The 22584-nt window shown below is 39.9% G+C and overlaps 1 pseudogene; it reads right to left on the reverse strand.

Annotated features, from left to right (window-relative positions):
- Window positions 1-21577: 21577 nt before the first annotated feature.
- LOC716879 (non-histone chromosomal protein HMG-17 pseudogene) lies at window positions 21578-21865 on the reverse strand (annotated as a pseudogene).
- Between the last annotated feature and the right edge of the window lie 719 nt (window positions 21866-22584).

The raw sequence follows: 22584 nt of genomic DNA on the forward strand, positions 1-22584 counted from the left end.
TGTGATAGTTTGCTGAGAATGATGGTTTCCAGCTGCATCCATGTCCCTACAAAGGACACAAACTCATCCTTTTTTATGGCTGCATAGTATTCCATGGTATATATGTGCCACATTTTCTTAATCCAGTCTGTCACTGATGGACATTTGGGTTGATTCCAAGTCTTTGCTATTGTGAATAGTGCCGCAATAAACATACATGTGCATGTGTCTTTATAGCAGCATGATTTATAATCCTTTGGGTATATACCCAGTAATGGGATGGTTGGGTCATATGGTACATCTAGTTCTAGATCTTGAGGAATCGCCATACTGCTTTCCATAATGGTTGAACTAGTTTACAATCCCACCAACAGTGTAAAAGTGTTCCTATTTCTCCACATCCTCTTCAGCACCTGTTGTTTCCTGACTTTTTAATGATTGCCATTCTAACTGGTGTGAGATGGTATCTCATTGTGGTTTTGATTTGCATTTCTCTGATGGCCAGTGATGATGAGCATTTTTTCATGTGTCTGTTGGCTGTATGAATGTCTTCTTTTGAGAAATGTCTGTTCATATCCTTTGCCCACTTTTTGATGGGGTTGTTTGTTTTTTTCTTGTAAATTTGTTTGAGTTCTTTGTAGGTTCTGGATATTAGCCCTTTGTCAGATGAGTAGATTGCAAAAATTTTCTCCCATTCTGTAGGTTGCCTGTTCACTCTGATGGTAGTTTCTTTTGCTGTGCAGAAGCTCTTTAGTTTAATGAGATCCCATTTGTCAATTTTGGCTTTTGCTGCCATTGCTTTTGGTGTTTTAGACATGAAGTCTTTGCCCATGCCTATGTCCTGAATGGTACTACCTAGGTTTTCCTCTAGGATTTTTATGGTATTAGGTCTAACATTTAAGTCTCTAATCCATCTTGAATTAATTTTCGTACAAGGAGTAAGGAAAGGATCCAGTTTCAGCTTTCTACTTATGGCTAGCCAGTTTTCCCAGCACCATTTATAAAATAGGGAATCCTTTCCCCATTTCTTGTTTCTCTCAGGTTTGTCAAAGATCAGATGGCTGTAGATGTGTGGTATTATTTCTGAGGACTCTGTTCTGTTCCATTGGTCTATATCTCTGTTTTGGTACCAGTACCAGGCTGTTTTGGTTACTGTAGCCTTGTAGTATAGTTTGAAGTCAGGTAGCGTGATGCCTCCAGCTTTGTTCTTTTGACTTAGGATTGTCTTGGAGATGCGGGCTCTTTTTTGGTTCCATATGAACTTTAAAGCAGTTTTTTCCAATTCTGTGAAGAAACTCATTGGTAGCTTGATGGGGATGGTATTGAAACTATAAATTACCTTGGGCAGTATGGCCATTTTCACGATATTGATTCTTCCTATCCATGAGCATGGTATGTTCTTCCATTTGTCTGTGTCCTCTTTTATTTCACTGAGCAGTGGTTTGTAGTTCTCCTTGAAGAGGTCCTTTACATCCCTTGTAAGTTGGATTCCTAGGTATTTTATTCTCTTTGAAGCAATTGTGAATGGAAGTTCATTCCTGATTTGGCTCTCTGTTTGTCTGTTACTGGTGTATAAGAATGCTTGTGATTTTTGCACATTAATTTTGTATCCTGAGACTTTGCTGAAGTTGCTTATCAGCTTAAGGAGATTTTGGGCTGAGACAATGGGGTTTTCTAAATATACAATCATGTCATCTGCAAACAGGGACAGTTTGACTTCTTCTTTTCCTAACTGAATACCCTTGATTTCTTTCTCTTGCCTAATTGCCCTAGCCAGAACTTCCAACACTATGTTGAATAGGAGTGGTGAGAGAGGGCATCCCTGTCTTGTGCCAGTTTTCAAAGGGAATTTTTCCAGTTTTTGCCCATTCAGGATGATATTGGCTGTGGGTTTGTCATAAATAGCTGTTATTATTTGGAGGTACGTTCCATCAATACCGAATTTATTGAGCGTTTTTAGCATGAAGGGCTGTTGAATTTTGTCAAAAGCCTTTTCTGCATCAATTGAGATAATCATGTGGTTCTTGTCTTTGGTTCTGTTTATATGCTGGATTATGTTTATTGATTTGCGAATGTTGAACCAGCCTTGCGTCCCAGGGATGAAGCCCACTTGATCATGATGGATAAGCTTTTTGATGTGCTGCTGAATCCGGTTTGCCAGTATTTTATTGAGGATTTTTGCATCGATGTTCATCAGGGATATTGGTCTAAAATTCTCTTTTTTTGTTGTGTCTCTGCCAGGCTTTGGTATCAGGATGATGTTGGCCTCATAAAATGAGTTAGGGAGGATTCCCTCTTTTTCTATTGATTGGAATAGTTTCAGAAGGAATGGTACCAGCTCCTCCTTGTACCTCTGGTAGAATTCAGCTGTGAATCCATCTGGTCCTGGACTTTTTTTGGTTGGTAGGCTATTAATTATTGCCTCAATTTCAGAGCCTGCTATTGGTCTATTCAGGGATTCAACTTCTTCCTGGTTTAGTCTTGGAAGAGTGTAAGTGTCCAGGAAATTATCCATTTCTTCTAGATTTTCCAGTTTATTTGCGTAGAGGTGTTTATAGTATTACACAGAGAATAGTTTTATACATCCTAAATTATGTTTGCATTGATTTGGGTATACAGTTACCTCAATTCTTTACCATAGACAAAGTGAGAGTACTCTGGTAGTTTGGGGTTCTAGATTTGCTAAAAGGGCTTTAGAATTGATATAAGGAATTTAAATTTAAATAAAAAAGGATCTTTTGAGACCATCTTGAACTATGTAACCTTATTCCTAGGTTAGAGAGAAAGGCCTAGTGGTAGCCTCTACCTGAATCTATTTTTTAAAATATGACTTTTTGCTCTAAAAAATAATCCTGGTTAATGAATTTCTTTGGGAATTTTATGCAATTTTATGAATAGAAAAAACTACAAATGACTACCACAAATTTCCCAGGTTAATATTAGCAAAGGAAGACTATTATTAGCAAAACAAAGAATAACAATGGCTTGGAACAATTTTAGACCTTTTAAGATTAAGTAATAGCAAAACTTACTGTAATTATATTAAGATTGAATTTATCCAAAAGCTCAATAATAATTATCTCCCAACTTCTGATTGAGCTCTTTGGCCTCTTCTGACTGACAGCAGAGCTTGAAATGGAGAACTTTCCCTCCAGATGGTCACTCTGACATAGCATCTGCAGCCTCTGAAAACTGGGGTCATGCCCATTGCCCCAAATTTTGCTGAAAATGAAGTGTTATTGGCTTGCAGCTAAACTGCATACTTCAGCTTTGTTTCTTTTTAATTTTGTTTTTCCTCTGAGTACAACATTATTTCCTTTGTTGGCCATAGTCCTGAATGACCAACGGGATGTGAAAGATGTTTTGTAAATGCTACCTAGGCTAGATCCAACATGGTTACTTCACTTTGCAATCAGTGTAACCAAGATCCTCTCAACACTCTCAGCCACTCCGTGGTGTTCCCAGATGTCCTGAAGGGAAGAGAGGAGAGAGCCACAGGCCAAGTTAACTGCAGAAAATGCATAGGTTCCAGATCATCGCTTTGTCAGAGGACTGTCATTCCAGGTCTCATGTTTGGGCTTTTGATAGAGTAGGAGAACAAAACTCATTGAATCATTAATTCATGCTTTGAAGCAGTGAGCACTGCATTCCTACTTTGTTCTAGACTTTGATCCAGTTGCTGGAGATACAAATGTATGCAAAGACATAGCCCCTTCTGAGAATGAGCAAAAGGGCAAATTGTGACAAACAGACATGTAAAAACGTATCTGTGGCATAGTGTGTTGTAGTAAGAGAGATACGTAACAGGGGCGCTCCCAGTCTTGCTTTATGAATGAAAAGATAACAATGGGGAAGCGGCCATTTTCACAGTCAGCCCTCTACTCTCTTCTCTGACAGTGGGCTCCTGTTCTGTTATAGTCTAAAGTGTAATTCCTTATCCATTTGTCTATAATTTATTCATCACCCATCCATTCATTTAACAAACATTAAATACCTACCAAGTGCCAGGCACCTTCACAGGTTTCAGGAATATAAATATGAGTTCCTATTCTCAGAGATTCTGTAAGTAGATAAGCAGCAAAACCTTTAGAATCGAAAGTGACAAGCGCACTGTTAGGGATGTGTGCATACGAGAGGGCCTGGTGATTAAATCTTTAAAGGCTGCATGGAAAGCGATTGATCTGCTGAGGCTATTAGGTGGGGTTGAGAAGTCTGGACTTGTCCCATTTGCATAATGGAGACTCACTGGGTGAGTGACATAGGCAGGGAAGGCCATTTGAATCATTTTCAGTTGAATAATATACATAACATTTTCTGGTGCAGCATGTATGATCAGAGATAGAATTTCAAAATAGATGTTTTCCAAAAATGGTATGATATGGTGATAAGGTGTTTTATAGTTAGCAGAACCCATGTATGTTTCAGGTATTTTCATCTGTAATTACCTTGCAAATCTTGGGGCAATTGTTAAGGAAAGATTTGTTTTTGTCATGACATACCAGCATTATAGATGTGGCTCACTGAGATAAACTCTCAAAAGGGGTACACCTGGCCTCTACCTTGTGAGGCAATGAGAGATTGGGGTAAGAATGGGCGTCTAAATGAGTGTTGGAGGCTCCTTGACCTGGCTTTCATTCTCAGATCTACCACCTAACTTGGGCAAGTTTCTTATACTTTCTAGTCTTTAGTTTTTATATTTGTAAAATTGAGAACAGAATAACACCTATCTCATAGGTTTGTATTTAAGAATTAAATAAAATAATTCAGGTTACAATGGGTTTTTCAGTCGCAGTTGAAAATTTAAGTGCAAGTAGGAAGAGAACTTAAGAGAACTTAAGAAAAGGTTTTTGGTTTTATGTAAGAAGAAAGACAATTATATATATATAAAAAAAATTAAATATATAAATAAAATATATATATATATTTATTTTCCTAAGTGAGTCTCTGGTTTGAAAGTCCACACTTCAAATACACAACCCTCTATTTTGTTCCATTGTTTGGTCTATCCATTCATTCATTCTTGATTTAATAAATGTAGATTTATAGCACATTTAATATTTGATAGAGCAAAGCCCCCTCAATAGTCTTATTTTGTGAATATTCTCACTCCCCTTACATATTTGGTTTCCCAGATGATCTTAGGATCATTTTGTCAGTTTGTGAAAAGTTTATCCAGGAATTTTGGTTGACAGTGGTTCACTTTACAGATTTAGGGGGAAGGGACAGCTTTTACTCTTGTTGTTTCGGAACATGGCACGCCAGTCCACATATTTGAATGTTTTTTCATAGTTTTCATCTTATAGGTCTTATACATATTTGTTGAATTTATTCATATGTATCATATATAAATGTGAGACATCTCATTTTGTATTGCATTTTCTGAGTGCATTTGATTTTTATTCTTGGTATGTAAGAAACCTACCAACTTTCTGCATTTACTTTGTAATTGATCACTTTATTGAATTTGCTTATTATTTTCAATAGTTTTTCAGTTAATTGTGTTTGGTTTTTGAGGAATGCACTGACAGTACTGCAAATAATGGGAAACTTGCTTTCTCATTTAGAGTATTAATGCTTCTTATTTTACTTTTCAGTTATTTTATTGTTCAACCTATTTGTACTGTTTGGGACTCTAATCAATGCTTATGTTTCACCATTAAGCAGGATACAAGGCATTGGATTTGTTTGTGTATATAGTATTAATTGTTTTGAATTTTTTTTTTTTTTTTTTTTTTTTTGTGAGATGGAGTCTCGCTCTTCCCCCATGTTGGACTGCAGTGGCGCGACCTCGGCTCACTGCAAGCTTCGCCTCCCGAGTTCATGCCATTCTCCAGCCTCAGCCTCCCGAGTAGCTGGGACTACAGGCGCCCGCCATCACGCCCAGCTAATTTTTTGTATTTTTAGTAGAGACGGGGTTTCACATATTAGCCAGGATAGTCTCGACCTCCTGACTTCATCATCCACCCGCTTCGGCCTCCAATTGTTTTGAATTTTTAAAAAATCTGGATGTTATGCTTTTTTGAAATATCTCAAGAAGGTTACATGGTTTCCCTCTTTCATTTATTAATATGAAGAAATATATTGCTAGATTTCCTAATTTTGAATTAAAATACTCTCAGATTATATTGCTAATATTATATTTGACTTTTCATGGATATTTACCAATCCTGGAGTGTTTTTAAAAAAATTATCATGGACAAATTCTGATATTGGCACTACATCAGTGTCTTTAAAAGAATAGAGATGCTTTCCTTCTTTCCTTCCTTATTCTCTGATGTGGCCTAAAGAGCATATGAGGTTTGATTTAGAAATAACTCACCCCTGAAACAATTTAACTCTGGCACTTTTTTGAGTAGTGGTTTCTTTCTGACAATTTCCCCAATTTTGATCTGTGGCGATAGGAGAAAATGAATTATTTTCAGCTTCTCTTATCAAAGGAAGTTGTCAATTATCACTCCAGCCATTAACTGAACCCTAGAATTGGCTTTTCTGGGAAGCTATTTCCTTTTCTTATAAGAAAACATCCAAGGGGCACCTACAGCCATGTCAGGTGCCTCTCAGAGCTGCGGGATGGCAACTTGGAGTACCAAATGGAGGGGCTTGGTTACTTTATTCCCTAGGACAAGACTTCACTGAGAAGAGAAAGCAAAGCAGAGGCTAGGGCTGGAGCCTCAAATCTCACCCCTCCTTTGCTCTCCCTGCTTCCTGCCTTTAGGAACCCTGTCGCTGGTTAGGTAAAATCTGCATAATTTGCCCAAATGTTTCCAAATGCCTCCTAAACATCTCCTAATGGAAACCTGACAGGCTGAAGCCTCACCTCTCCCCTTGCACTCCAAACCTGTATTCTGTGATCAATTAATGACAGTTCCACGTACTCAATTTCCCACATCAAGAACTTAAGCTTTGTCCAGGACTATTCCTTCTTTCTCACCTATCCCATTTGATTTGTTGACAAAGGTTGTGATTCCATCTTCTCAACATCTCTCAGATCTATTTCTTTCTTTCTCTACGGATGCTTTAGTTCAGATCCTTCAATCTGGTTGCCTTATTATTGCAACAGCCATGTCATCAGTGTCTGACTCTAGTCTTACTCTCCTGTGTACTCCCACTCCTCAAATCTTCCTCTACCTGTCTACCAGAATGAGCTTTTAAAAAAGGATTTTGATATTTATCAAAGTACTATATAGAGTTAAAAATATCAAATACAAGTCTACAGTCGCTGGTCTGTATTTTTTAAAAATAAAAAAAAGCTTTGAAAACTGATTTTTTGGTACTTCTGGCACCAAAGCTCATTCTGGTGGCAAAACTTGACCTAAATTTAGTTTCATTGCAAAAATATTGCATTGAATGCAGCATGCTTCCCCACACCTTGATGGCACAAGTATGATAAGTATGTGCATGATATTCCCTCTTAGAAATCAGAAAATGTTAGAATTCTGAACTACATTTGGCTCTATGGATTCAAGATTGTGGATTGTGCGTGTGTAGTATGAATCCTCAGCCCTCATTCCACTCCCCAGGGGCAACTCTTTAAACCCTTTTAGCTTTTAAAAAGTATATTTCTTTCTTTATTTCAAATAGCATGTTTAGCTTCATATCTTGATTTCTAATTTCTAATAACACATTTTAGTGTGTTGACTTCCTATTATAATTTATGAAGATTTGGTCATCTTACATCTTTTCCAACTGTTTTAGTTTGCTGGGGATGCCATAACAAAGTACCATAGACTAGGTGGCTTAAACAACAGAAATTTATTTCCTTACAGTTCTAGAGGCTAGAAGTCCAATATCAATGTCTTAGCAGGGTTGGTTTCATTCTGAGGCCTTTCTCCTTGGCTTGTAGATGGCCATCTTCTTTTGATGTCGTCATATGGCTTTCTCCTATATGTGTCTTTGTTATAATCTCCTGTTTTTGTAAGGACAACAGTCACTGGATGAGGACCTACCATCATGGCTTCATTTAACGTTAATTATTAATTCCTCTTTCAAAACCCTATCTCCAAATAGTCACATTCTGAGGTTCTTAGGGTTAGGACTTCAATGTATGAATTTTGGACATGATTCAGCCCATGACACCAACTATGCCTCTCCCTATTTGGTTGTCTATGTGCTTATCAAAATTTTGGTTTATTCAGTAGTCAAAGCTTATATTCTTAGGGGTACAAATATTGTTCATTGCAGAATACAGTAGGGCATTATATTTCCTTATGTTTTTCCTAGAGTTAATAATAGTCCCTTTTCCCACTTACTAGCCTTTCTCTGTGCATATCTTTAATTATTTTTTCTCAAATGCTTCATCAGATCTGTCAGTGTATTGAGATGATTTTCCCAATAGTTGGAGGTATAAGAAGAACAACCAAAGAACAAGTATTGGTTCTATTTGTATGCTCCTCCTGAAATGGTCATTCTCTAAAACTGCTGCATAACTGTCATTCTTTTTTTGGATCCACTCTTTCTTGGGTTCCATGTTTTCCTTTTGCTTCATTTTTGACCTCATTTTTAAAAAGTACATTTGTGGTAGCTTTCTTAGAAAAGGCAAGGAATATAAGTTATTAGGTTCCTTGCATTAATGATTGCCCAGGCATAGAATTCCGGATTGAGAATAATTTCTCCTCAAATGTTTGCAGCGTAGTCCTCCTACGTCTTCTATGTTTCACTGTGGCCTTTGCAAATACCTGTTTATATTCTCTCTGAATGCTTTGGAATCTTCACTTTATCCTTGAGACTCTGACATTTTACGGTAACACCCTGTATAATGAATCCTTTTTCATTCATCATTGTAGGCTGTTGGTGGACCTTTCATTTGTTTGCTTATTTTTCAGTTCTGGTTATTTCTTCAATTATTTCTTTGACAATTTCTATTTTCTGTTTTCTCTTTCTGTAACTCCTATTATTCAAATGTTGGACCTTCTAGTATGATTCTTCAATTTTCTTTTCTCTTTTCTATCTTTGTTTTCATGTTCTGCCTTCAGAGAGATTTTTAAATGCGTATTGCTTAATCCCTCCAAAATATGTCTGTTTCCTCTAAGCACTTACTTTCTGTTGGTTTTGTTCTTTCTCATGTTGTGGGATTTTGTCAACATTTCTTGATCCTTGGGGGATGAGTATATAATTAAGAGTAAGACACCCAAGGGGTGAAGGAACTGATTGAATGTTCAGGTAAACTGTTGGTTCCTTGTTGTGAGATAATATAAGATAGTGGCTTTATTGTAAGATAGTGAGGAACCCTGAAATGTCAGTAAGTATCTAGTGATCTTTTCCTTTGAGGCATTCAGTTTCTCAAAAATAGTAGCCACCTCTTGCCTGGGGTTTAAAAGTGAGTAATTAGGGAAGGGTGTGTATGTGTGCTGGGGTGAGGGGGACTGGAAATGGAAAATAGTTCTCAGAATACAGGTTTTTGGTTTTTTCTTTTGTCAACTTATCCACCTGTTTGTAGCCATGTGTCACATTTCTGAGCCTCCTCCCTTCTTGAGATCTTGAATTCTGAAACCCTTGACTTTAATTCATTCAAAGACCAAACTCCCTTCTCCTTGAATGGGATAGAGGGCCAGAAGCAGAACTATATTATTTACAGACTTTTTTCCTCTGCAGATACCTTATCTGGTAGCTTCATTTGGACTGCCCACTCAATGACCAGTCCTGTAATGACTTCATTTTCTTAAATAATTTGTTGATATTCTGCTGATATCTCTCTTTCTTTTATGAGTCTGTATATTTAAAAATCTTTTACAAAGAAGTAACAGAAGGAAGAGGAGATGCACACATGTGATAAAGACTTTGGATTAAATTGGAGGTCCCAAAAGAAGAGTGATCTTTCTGGATGACACCAAACAGATAAATGGCATAATCAGATTTTCATTTTAGAATGTTAGCTTTGGTAGACCCTTAGGTAGACAGGCAACCCTCAGTCACCTCTCTGCTAACTGCTTTCTGATTTGCAAAAATTTGTTGAAATGTGTGTTTCCTTTAGTGGCTCTGTGCAGCTTTTAAAATAAAGTCCAAGCTTCTTTAATCATCAGCCCCTGCGTACACCTCTTCCCTTGTAGTAGTCTGTGCCCTTCTTTTGCTTACATGGTGTTCATTGGATGCCTCTCTTGCTTAACAAAATGTATTATTGGTTCTCCTCTATTGTCTCCTTACTTTTTTGGGAGCTTCATAAGGACTGAAATTAGCTTCTGTTTGACTTTTGAACCCTGGGTTAGTACCTGATGTATTAAAGGAGCTCAATAATGTTTGTTGAATAAATGATAACAAAGCTACTATAACCTTCCTTCTTCGGCTGGTCACCCCAGACGTAGGCCTTGAGATGAAGATTGGTAAGCAGATTATTTGTTAAGAAACTGCTTCCAGTAGAACTAGTGTGGGAATGGGAAAGAAAGACAGGGAAGGGAGGGAAGTTAGCAAGGGGTGTAATGTTAGGCAAAGACAGTAGCTACAGCCTAATCCTATAGGGGAACTCTGAAGTGTAAATTATCCCTCAGAGTTTGTCCAAACTTAAGGCAAAGGAGCTAAGTTTACATAGTCCAGCACTGTCAGTCACTGGCTAAGGTCTGATCTGGGATAGAGTAACCAACCACCTTAGTTGGTCCAGGACTATCCTGGCTTTAGGACTGAAAGTCCCATGGCCCAGGAAACCCCTCAGTCTGGGGGCAAGCCTGGACATGTCGTAACTTAAATACTTCCAGCTGTCTTTGCTTGTGGGAAAAATGGTATCAGGAGCCCAAGGAAAGTCCTTGGAAGACAGAAACAGCTGCAGTCATTAGATGCTGTGGTGGGAAGAATAATGGCTCTGAAACCAGTCCACATCTAATCCCGGGAACCTGTGCATTATCTTAATGGATAGCTTGAGTCCAGGAGTTCAAGACCAGCCTGGGCAACATAGTGAAATACCATATCTACAAAAAGTACAAAAAATTAGCTGGGTGTGGTTGTGCACACTTGTAGTCCCAGCTACCTCGGAGGCTGAGGTGGGAGGATCACCTGAGCTGGGGAGGTTGAGGCTGCAGTGAGCTGTGATCGTGCCACTGCATTACAGTTTGGGTGACAGAGTGGAACTCTGTCTCAAAAAACAAAAAACAAACAAAAAAAAAAACAGAAACAAAAACAAAAAAACCTTGCAGATGCGATTAAACTAAGAATCTTGAGACAGAGAGATTATCTTGGGTTATCCAGAGGGTTCAATGCAATCACAAAAAAAGTCATTATATGTGAAAAAGGGAGGTGGTGTGAGAAGATGATATGATGACAGAAGCAGAGGTCAGAGAGATTTGATTGCTGGCTTTGAAGATGGAAAGGGACTGTAGGCAGCCTCTAGAAACTGGAGAAGACAAGGAAATGGCTTCTCTCCTAGATTCTCTAGAAGGAATGTAGCCCTGCCAACACCTTGATTTTAGCCCCATGGGACCCATTTGGGACTTCTGATTTCCAGAACTGTTAGATAATAAGTTTATGCTATTTTAAAGCACTAAGAAGGTGGTGGCCGAGTGCGGTGGCTCACGTCTGTAATCCCAGAACTTTGAGAGACCAAGGCGGGTGGATCACCTGAGGTCAGGAGTTCAAGACCAGCCTGGCCAACATGGTGAAACCCTGTCTCTATTGAAAATACAAAAATTAGCCAGGTATGATTGTGGGTGCCTGTAGTCCCAGCTACTCAGGAGACTGAGGCATGAGGAGCACTTGAACCTGAGAGGCAGAAGTTGCAGTGAGCCGAGATCATGCCACTGCACTCCAGCCTGGGAGACAGAGTGAGACTCTGTCTCAAAAAAAAAAAAAAAAAAAAAAAGGAAAAGAAAAAGAAGGTGGCAATTTGTTACAGAAGCAATAGGACAAATACAAAGGCAAAGGCTCATTGAAGCTGGGGGAGATGAACAGAGAATCAGTAAAAGGGATCTGTGGGGGATCTGGGCAGTACCCCAACAATACTTGTTCCCTCCAAATCAGAAAACTCCATCAGAGAGACAAAGCTTTCAATATTGACTACTGATTTAAAGTTTTGGCTCTCTGATGGAGTTTTCTGATTTGGAAGATCAGAAGTTGACCATCAAACTAGGGAACTATAGTACAGAGATTAAGCCATGGGATCTGGAGTTTGATGCCCATTGAGTAAGTCTTGACTTTCAGCATTTTTAAGCTCTGTGAACTTGGCATGTTACTAAAGCCTCTCTGAACCTTAGTGCTTCATTTGTAAAACTGAGATAATAACAAAACTCAAAAGGTATTCTAAAGATTAAATGAATATGCTTGTAAAGTGCCTGGCATACAGTAAAATCTCAATGCAGATATTACTGGTAGCACAGCCTCTCTGAACCTTAGTGCTTCATTTGTAAAACTGAGATAATAACAACACTCGAAAGGTATTCCAAGGATTAAATGAATATGCTTGTAAAGTGCCTGGCATACAGTAAAATCTCAATGCAGATATTACTGGTAGCACAGTGGGATCCCGTCTCTATTTAAATGTTACATTCTAAAGATAGTATAAGGTAAAAATCAAGATTGGTGAATATTAGGGATTAAAATCACTTAACTTGCTCAGAAGGTACAGTATACAGAGGTTAGTGTTCACAACCTTGTAAATATGTACATATGAGGGTTTACTCCTCACCACAATAGAAACTTTATAATACTGAGTCCAAGTGCAAAACACTGTTACAGTATTTTCAATTACCTAGAAGAGGGAGGGAGTTGTTGAACCGTGCAATGGTCTACTCTTTAGCATTTGTTTCAATTCATGGTTTATTTAAAGGGTGACTTTCACCTTCATTTGAATTTGCTCTTTTTCTGAGATCTTTGTTAAGCCCAGCAAAGTCACCCATTGTACCTGTGCCTGCCTTCTCTTCCCAAGGTTACCTGGGGGTATTTTCCCAGCCTTTTGATATGCTAAGCAGTCATAATTGGAGAGAGTTTAATAAACAACCATTAAGTTGCTCTTAGACGTGTTCAAATTGGTCTAACTAGCAACTATCTAATAATTAATGAAGATCAGCTGTAACTATAAAGCCATTTAGTGACCCAGATCAGTTTCTGCCAGATCCAGAAATAGCCCTACAGACCCCCTTCTGTTATCAAGGTGGCAGCTATCAAGGTGGGTGATTACCTGGGGTCTTTTATTCATTTCCATTAGAGAGCAGGGGCTGAAACTCAAGTCAGCTGATGTGAAATCTTCTAAACAGCTCTTCAAGGAGGTCAAAGCCATTGATTACATTAGGGGGTGGGACTCATCTAGAGGTCGGGTATCTGGTCAGCTCTGTCCTCCCCCTCTCCCTAACCCAGGTCACACATGTAGAGCTGTTGGACATCCTAGCAGGGCTTTCTTCTATATTTCAGGGATGCTGCTGGTTTGAGCTGACTCTTTTAAAATTTGGAGCGTTCTCCCCGGGGTGAAATGGTGAGAGAGAAGGGGAGGAAGCCAGGGGGAGGGGAAGGAAGTCCTTGGCTGAGCTGCCTGGTGCTTGGTGAGGAAGGGAGTGGGTGTGGGTGAGCTTGCTTCACTCTGAGGCCCTGCCAGCTCCTGGAAACGCTGCTGCTCTTTCTGAAAACCCTCCCTGAGGACAACCAGTGAAAACAACAAAAAACATCAATCAAACCTTATGGGGTTATTTTAAGGGCAAAGGGAAAGTAGATGGAAAAGGGGGTGGGCAGGAGTGGGAACTCGACCCACCTCCTCCCATCCCTGCTCCCAGAGCCTCAGTTTACAGCTCTTTACTCCCTCCCCACAACTTCCCATTCCAATCTGCATCCACTGCGCTGGAACCTGGCTCACCCGCCTCGTTCTCCAGATGAACTGCCCTGTCTGTGCCTTGTCTTAGGCGGGGCCTTTGGGGATTGAGCTGTGTTTCTTTTCACTGTGTGTTTAACTTGGCAGATGCAGGCACATCTCATTCCAAGTCAAACTACCACCTTTCAGAAAGGAGGGCTGGGCCTGGAATCCATGGCTTGGGAAGGGCCCTGAGTACAACCACTGACCGTTGGAAGTGAATATTGTCCTTCCCCACCACCCGTCCCAGGCCTGCCACTGGTCATGACCAGGAAAGGAAGAAACAGGCATTTGGGGCTGAAGGTCACCCTGCAGCTGACCTATCAGAGGAGCCTGGAGGTTCTGTGGGCAGTAAGAATGGGGTCAGCTTCCCGGCCAGAAGTTCAAGTAGCCCCAGGGAGTCATCCGTTGCTTTAGACAAATAAGTGGTTGTTGGCCATGCTGATGCCACTTGGGCACATACCTGAGTGTGCAGAGCCAGCTTAAGAATGAGGTCTTGTTTCCCAAGAACCAACCCTCTTACCGGAAATGTCTGGAAAGACAATGAGTGCATTCAGGAAGCTTCTTTTCCCTTTTCCCATGGTTCCCTGCAGCTGTCTTGGGATCTGTTGCACCCATGGAGAGAAGCTGCTCACCAAGGACTGGAGAGGCCAGCCTGCAGACCAGAGAGGCAGAGAGACCTCCAGACTGTTTCTCATTTGAAAATTGTTTCCAGGGGGTGAGGTCCCTTGTCCACTCCACCAGTGTCAGTGACTCTCTGATAGGTCAGAGTAGAGGTCTAGATGCCAGCCCCACCACCTGCTGGCTGTGTGACTTGGGGAAAGGACCTAGCCTCTCTGTGCCACAGTTTCCTCACCTATGAAATGGGGATATTGCCTACCACATAAGTGTGAGGGTCAGACGTGGTAACTGTTGGAAAGTGTTGACTTGGCTGATATTTTAGTCATCCCTTGTTCCAATGTCACAGAATTTTCACATTCTCTCTTTAGCTTCATAATAGTCTCATGAGGTAGGAAGGGGAAGGGTGGTGTAAAAGTAATTACATTTTGTTTTAAAGTTTGAAGGGCTTTGCCAATGGAAATGATGATATTGGCAGCTCACATCTGGCACAGAGAAAATGACCCCAGCAGTTTTTGTGCCCATGTTGGGTATGTTTTCTATGTTTCTGGTAATCTTATGATGAAACAGAAAACTCCAGAATAGGCAGATAAGGTTGTACATCTTCCAAGACCCTCCAGGGCCAACAAGGATGAGTGATCTGGTGTAGGGCAAAGAAGTCCTCTCTACCAGTGCTGTCTAGTAGACAGATAATATAAGACACTATAAAAGATAATATGAAGACACTATAAAGACAACATAATTAAAATAATATAATTTTAGTTTTAAATTTTCTCGCAGAATTTTAATTTTAAATTTTTTTGTAGAAATGTCAAACAAATTTCTCAAAGGGCAAAATTAATTTTTATAATATATATTTTTAATTCCATTACATTAAAAGTATTACCATTTCAATATGTAACCAATATAAAAATTATTAGATACTTTATATTATTTTTTCATACCAAGTCTTTGAACTCCTGTGTGTATTTCACACTTACAGAACACCTCAATTCCAATGCTAAAAAATAATCATTGGAAATTCTTAATTGTATTTCAGCTTCACAAACTTTATAGTTGCCAGAATAGATTCATATACTCAAGTGGTTCCACATATACTTAAAAGTTTTACAGTAATGGAATCACATATCAGATTTTAAATATATATTTACATTAATTAAAGTTAATAGGATTTGAACTTCAGTTCCTCAGTCACTCTAGTGACATTTCAAGTGCTTAATAAGGACAGTACAGGAGAAGTATCAGTTAGGCTGTTTTTTTGTTCACTTGTATTTCAATACTTAGAATTATCGTCAATAACTGTTTCTTTGCAGGAATGTTTTTAGTATTCATCTAAAACTAGCCAGTATACTCAGTCTATCTACTTAACTGGTAAAACTGCAAGGCAGTGTGAATAACGGAGTTCTACTGTCAGCCTCTGCGCACTGTGAACGAGTCAAGCCACAGAGCCCAAGTGACATGTGGCTGACATAGTGACTGAGGGAGACCTCCAGTGTCAATTCATATATTAAATAAAGTATTAATTTATGTCCTTTTTTTGATACACAGAAGTGGATGATCTAACATTCTTTCCCCATACACCTATGGATCACCTTTGTACACCATGCTTGAAAGATCATGCTTGGAACCCTACCGCTGTGGTTGCTTCAACCTTTCTCTGAGCTGGAGCTTTAGTCCTAGACTTTCAGGGAATAAGTAGTATCTATTCTGGGTGTTTTTCCTTCTGACCTCCTCTCTTCCTCCCAGAGTTGCTTGGTTGTTTTTTTAAGCACTATGTAATACATTCATTTATCGGGTTTTGTCTTCAGATTTTTTTTTTTTAAAGACACAGAGTCTTGTTCTGTATCCCAGGCTGGAGTGCAGTGGTGTGATCATAGCTCACTGCAGCCTTGAACTCCTGGGCTCAAGGGATCCTCCTGCCTCAGCCTCCAAAGTAGCTGGGACTACAGGCGAACACCACCAAGCCTGGCTAATTTTAATTTTTTTGTAGAGATGGGGTCTAGTTATGCTGCGCAGGCTGGCCTTGAATTCTTGGCCTCAAACTGTCTTCCCAGCTTGGCTTCCCAAAGTGTTGGGACGACAGGTGTGAGCCATCATGACTGGCCTGACTTTTTATTAACTGTCATCTACAACCAAAGCAAAGAAAAACAACAAAATATTTCCAACAGAAGTCCCCAAAAGATGGCTCAGTTTTCACTTTAGAATCTGACCTAATTTTGTTCTTCGAGGATAAATTGTACAGTAGTTTTTCCCTGTCACTCAGATTTGCCTAAATACTTTGGCACTCAAATAGGACACCATCATGAGAGCTTGTACTTATGTTTCCAGTATTTGTAGTGTTCTTTGTGAGTTCCTACAACCCCCATATTTTCAGGAGTAGAAGTTCCCTCCTCTTTACGCATGGACTATTTGTTATTGTATCTGTTCAGAGTTCAGTGCTTTGGCAGGGCTGGCCTCCCTGTGTCTTTGCTTAGCAGCATCATCCTGGCTTGGTTCTGGGTGGTCCATTTCTTCTCCAGATTCTCTAAGGGTCCCTCCTCACTCCCACCACTTTTATTTTTCTTTCTTTAGCTATTTTGCTGCTTAAGTCATCCGAGGTGGAACTTTTGGAGTCCGTGGCTTTTTGTGGTATTTTAACACTTATGACCTAAGGCAGGAGGAGCTGCATTTTCGGCTCTTTTCTTCTCTCCCGCTTCCCTCTTGAGGACCCAGATAAAATTCTTTGAGGGAAAGGATTCTTGGCAAACTGTCAGAACTTTCTTCTTCCTTTTTGTCTCTAATTGTGTAAACAGAACATTCCAGAGCCCTGCGATGTTATTTTCCACAAATGCCTTATGAGGAATACATTTTGCTGGAGGAAATCTAGAGCATTCCTATCCAAGCTCACCTGGGCTTCCAGCATATGGGTGACTTTAGCTTGGCTGCATTGGGCCCTGCTCAGAGGCTGAGGCCTGTCTTGCAAATTAAATGGCCTAGGTCTTATTTCCAGATTCCATAATCAGCTTTATTCCACAAACCTCTAACATTGTTTTATAAGCCAAGAGGTAACTTCTTATTGCTTCTGCTTATTTACTCTTTTTAGTTCCTCAATTTAAAATATAATTATTTCTGTAGTTTCAGTTCCAGCTTTATCTTCCCAGGCAAGAAACTCCCAGCTGGGAATGGTTGAGCCCCACTCAGCTTTTTAAGAAATTCTCTTTTATAAACACTGGTCCAGGGCCAGGATTTGCACAAATCTTTATGCATAAAGACTCCTCTCTGGCTGAGCAGATGACTCTAGGATTCCCATCATCTTCCCTACTCGGCCCACCTCTGGTAGTCCTATTGCCAAGAGGCAGAGCAGGGGCAGGGCAGGAGGGTGGCAGTGGAGCCAGGGCAAGGGAATAGAGCATCCGGATTTCCACCAACCATGCATCAATCTCCCGTCTGCTTTGTAAAAGGTTTTCTAAGGTTAATTATTCGTATTTTAAAATAGTCATCTTTTTATTTATAAATAAAGGCTATTGCTGCTTTTTGTGATTTCCATAGCAGCCTGTAGCCCACCCACAACAGAAACTGGAGGTGGATCAAGCAAAAGAATAAGTGAACATTTATCTATTCATTTAGCAAATGTTGATCTAGAGGACATGCATGATCTATAATACATATATAGAGCAAGATATACTGTGCATACTCACCATATGTAATATATATACTGTGCATACAATACATATACTGTGCACACACACCATATATAATTGCATATATTATAATATATTATAATTGCACATATTATAATATATGCAATTATATATGGTGTGTGTGCACAGTATATCTTACTAATCTGTATGTATATATGTGTATATATACAGTGTGTATTTATAGTGTGTATGTACATACAGTGTGTATATATATAAAAAAGGATTATCACAATGTATTCTACAAGTCAGTGTGGTGTTACACTTAAGAAAAATAGCATTTGGATAGGAACAGGAAAATCACAGAAGAAACATGAACAGCAAATAAAAGGGTAAAAAAATTCAGCTCCACCAATGCACTGTGGATTAAGGCGCTGCCTCAGTTCCAAATCCGCTCTGTTCTTTTCTATTGTGATGCTGGGGCTGTGACTCTGAAAACTGCATTTCTCCTGTGCTAGCTGGCTCTCAATTAGGTTCAGCCAGAAGGATTGGAAGGTAGAGGAAGGGAGAAGAGATCTGCCCTTTCTTCTGCACTTCCTGTTTCTCCCATGTCACCAAGAAACAACAACATTGGCTCCTTTCCCTAGATGCTTTCCACATTCTGTCAGCTAACCTTGTCGCATCCCTTAGCAGTATCTGACATGTTAGGCAAGGGCTCCTTTTCTGCATTGGAAGTCCTAGCATTGAAGGCCTCTTCTCCAAGCTCCTGAGCTGTCCAACCATCCAGTCAATGAACCCTGTTCTGTAGTCTAAACCCTGGCTCTCAAAGCTTCTAGCTTCCCAGAACCACAAACTTTCCCTTTTGTTTCCCCAGCCTTTAGGGTGAACATGCTTCCTGCAATTGCTACCTTTACCTTACCTCTGACTTTCCTAGGCCTCCAGCATCTACTTACCCAATTACCTACATCAAATTCTTTCTGATAAGATAACTAGTATGGCTTCTGTTTCCCCGACTAAACAATGGTTAATATAACAACTACTGTAAGAAAACAAAACAACAACAACAAAAAAACCCAAACCCTAAAACAACATTGATATCTATATATCCATGTTCTCAACACATGCATGGTTGTCAATACCTGAGTTTTGGAAGGCTTATGGCCTCATCCTGTAGGCTGGGGATCTCTTTTAATTTCAGAGATGTAGCCTTGGAGTCTGCAGGATTCTGCACATTGCAGAACACATGGTTCTGCCTCCGCCTCTGCCCCGAGAGTCCTCATCTCTGGTCACTGACCCTATGCCTAGATGGGCCTTTCCCTGCAGTTGTGCCAAACTATTTGCACTCCCCTCACTGGAAAGCAACAGAGATTTCACAAACCTTGTCAGCTCCTATGAAAGCAATTTTCAGTGGGACTATGAGGATTGTCCCTCTTCTAGATAGGTGGTCCTACAGTTGGAGCTGTTTAACCCTGTCATTTAGTGTTCAGGTGGTGACTTGAAGTCTCACTGTCCTGACTAATACTGACCTTTCCAGGACTTAGGGTTCTCAGGGAACATCACATCCATGTGGCAATTGTCGCAGGTCTCCTAATATGGTATAGAACTTTGGCAAGGTGTGAAGCACTTGTTCATTTTATTCTTTGGGATAATCCTATTCGGTAGGTACAGTCATGCATCATGTAACAACAAAAGTATTTTCTGAGAAATCCATTTTTAAGCAGTTTGTGAACCTCATAAGGGTTTACTTACACAGACCTAAATGGTACAGCCTACTACACACTTAGGCTATATGATATAGCCTCTTATTCCTAGGCTACAAATCTTTACAGTGTGGTGCTGTACCCAATACTATAGATCATTGTAACACAATAGGAAGTATTTGTATATTAAAACATATCTAAACATAGAAATGTACAGTAAAAATATGGTATTATAATTTATGGAAACACCTTTTATATGCAGTCTATCATTGATTGAAACAGTTATATAGCACATGGCTGTATTATCTTTATGAAATATGTGGGGTCTGGGATATGGGTTGAGTTGCTTGCCTGAAGCCAGGCTAGATGGTGCGTACTTTCAATAAATAATAATCAACATTACTATTATTTCTATAGAATTGCATCAGAGAAGGCAGGTCCCATCCTACTTCTGTGAAATGGGAAGCCCTGCTCCAGTCTAGTAGGCTTGTAGACTACCACCTTCCTACTACAACTGTATAAAGGTAAAAATAGTGAAGGATCAGGGGAATGAGAGCTTGAGCCAGGTCCTGGGGCCAGGCTGTTACTAGATTTTCTACCCTTGACAACTACAATAGAGTGCATTTTATATTGTGTTTAATTTTCAAGGGAGTTTTTTGAAAAAAATAATGTGTTTTAAAACAGGTCCTTTTTTCAGGTAAAAATGAAGAAAACTGGGATGAGGTAGATATGTAATGCAATGGACATGGAACTGTGAGACCTTAGAAGCCAAGTTATCTGAGGCAAGGAATCTTTCAATGGGATGGCTCTGAGGCTGGTTTTGTGGCTCTTCTGACAAGCTGAGCTTTAACCAACTATAAATATTCTCTTTAGGGACATCTTTCAGTCACTGGGACCTTAGATTGTTCTGATCCCAGTTGAACTTTTGAGAGTTTCCTAGTTTACTACCTCTGAGGTCATCTCCCAATTTTGGCTTAGAAACTGGAAGTCATCAACTCTGACTATCTCCCTACAATCTTCAACATTCAAGGAATTCCTAATTTCCAACATCCTTTTCTTAACATAGAAATTCACCTTAAAGAAGATGTTCTATTTCTTTTTTTTTTTTCCAAGCCAAGCTGTTTCCAGCTTTATTAAAGATACTTTCCATAAACAATCATGGTATTTCAGGCAGGATGTGGGCAGACAATCATTAACAGTATACAACAAATTTTAAACTCCCTCCTTCAATTGACTACCAAAAATCCAGAAGCCACTATAAAACCCAATGAAGTCTTCATCTGATGCTCTGAAAAGGGAAAGTTTAGAGTGATGGTTGACATTTCACATTTAGCATGTTGTTTAACAACTTTTCACAAGCCGACCCTGAGTTTCAGGAAGTGAAATGAAAATGGCAGAATTTGTCTGAAAATCCACAATCTAGAAATGGAACCACTGTTCTCTTGACAGATGCCATCTCAGTGGCATCACTGGAAAGTCCAGATTGCCTGACACACTGGTAACCAATGACTGGGGATCAGGTCCCAACAGATGTCTGGGCTTAAGGGAGTTAAGTCTATGCTGAAGGATGGAAAGGGAGAATGGGGACATAAAAAAATTTTGTTTCTAAATACCACAAGGCTTTTGCGCCAAGGTGACCATCTGTGTCAAAGTCAGGGAATCCCTCCTCCTGGGATCCAAGAGGAAGTCTTTCAAAACTAGAAGGGAAAGGTGTTTCCCCCACATCAGTCCAGCTTCGGGGACATTCTATTAGTGACATATGCCCCTTCCCCCTAAAACAACAATGAAGTGTTCCGTGTGCTAATAGCATAGCTTTAAAAAAAAAGTAAAACAAAATTCTGCATTTTTATAAAACGTGATAAAAATATCATTTCAAGCTGTGCAGTCACCAAAAGTACACAGTTATCAAAAATGCACACACTTCACTTGGCCTCTCCAGCACCTTCAGCTTTCTGTGCCCCGTCTGTTTTGGCATCTCCATTTTCTGCAGGGTTATTCCCCTCCTTGCCAGCATCAGCTTTTCCCTTTTTCCCTTTGGGTACCTTCTCTCCCTTCTTTGCAGGGGCCTTTTTAGGCTTGGGCTCTGGCTTTGGAGGAGCAGGTTTAGCAGACAACCTCACAGATCTTCTCTGTGGTTCCTCCTTCACCTTGGCTTTATCTCCTTTAGCATCCCCTTCAGCCTTTCTATCGGGCATGGTGGTGGTGGTGACGGTGGTGGGATGTAGGCACTGGGTGCGGGATGCAGCAGCACACTTGCTTTCATTGTCTGGGAATCATTCTCGCCTCCTCTTCTTCTGAAGATGCTCTCTTTCTTTGGTGAGATTCTTCCCTTTAGCTCTTCTGTTCTGTGCCTCAGATGGCATTGCTATTCTGTGGCTAAAGTCTCATAGGGTATAACATCCACCCTCATCACTTGGTAAGATGACCAACTCATCCCAGTTTATCCAGGACTTTCCTGGTTTTAACAATAAAAAAGCTTGTCTCCCAGGGAATCCCTCTGTCCTAGACAAGCCAAGATGGTACTATGATTTGAATATATATCTTCTGTCCAAAGTTTACATTGAAATTTAATGTGGAAATAATCGAGAGGTAAGGCCTTTAAGAGGTGATTGGACCTAAAGGTCTCTTCCCTCTTGAATGGATTAACCCATTCATGGATTACTGAATTAGTAAGTTATCATCGGAGTGGGGCTGGTGGCTCTATAAGATGAGGAAGAGAGAACTAATCTAGCACATTCATCCCCCTCACCATGAGATGCCCTGCACAGCCCCAGGGCTCTTCAGACAGTCCCCACCAGCAAGGTTTTCACCACTTGTTTTCCCTTGACCTTGAACTGTCCAGGCTCCAGGGCTGGAAGAAATATTTTTTCTTATAAATTACCTAGTTTCTGGTATTACGTTATAAGCAACAGAC

The sequence above is a fragment of the Macaca mulatta genome, chromosome 2 (assembly GCF_049350105.2).
Source record: "Macaca mulatta isolate MMU2019108-1 chromosome 2, T2T-MMU8v2.0, whole genome shotgun sequence".
NCBI lineage: Eukaryota > Metazoa > Chordata > Mammalia > Primates > Cercopithecidae > Macaca > Macaca mulatta.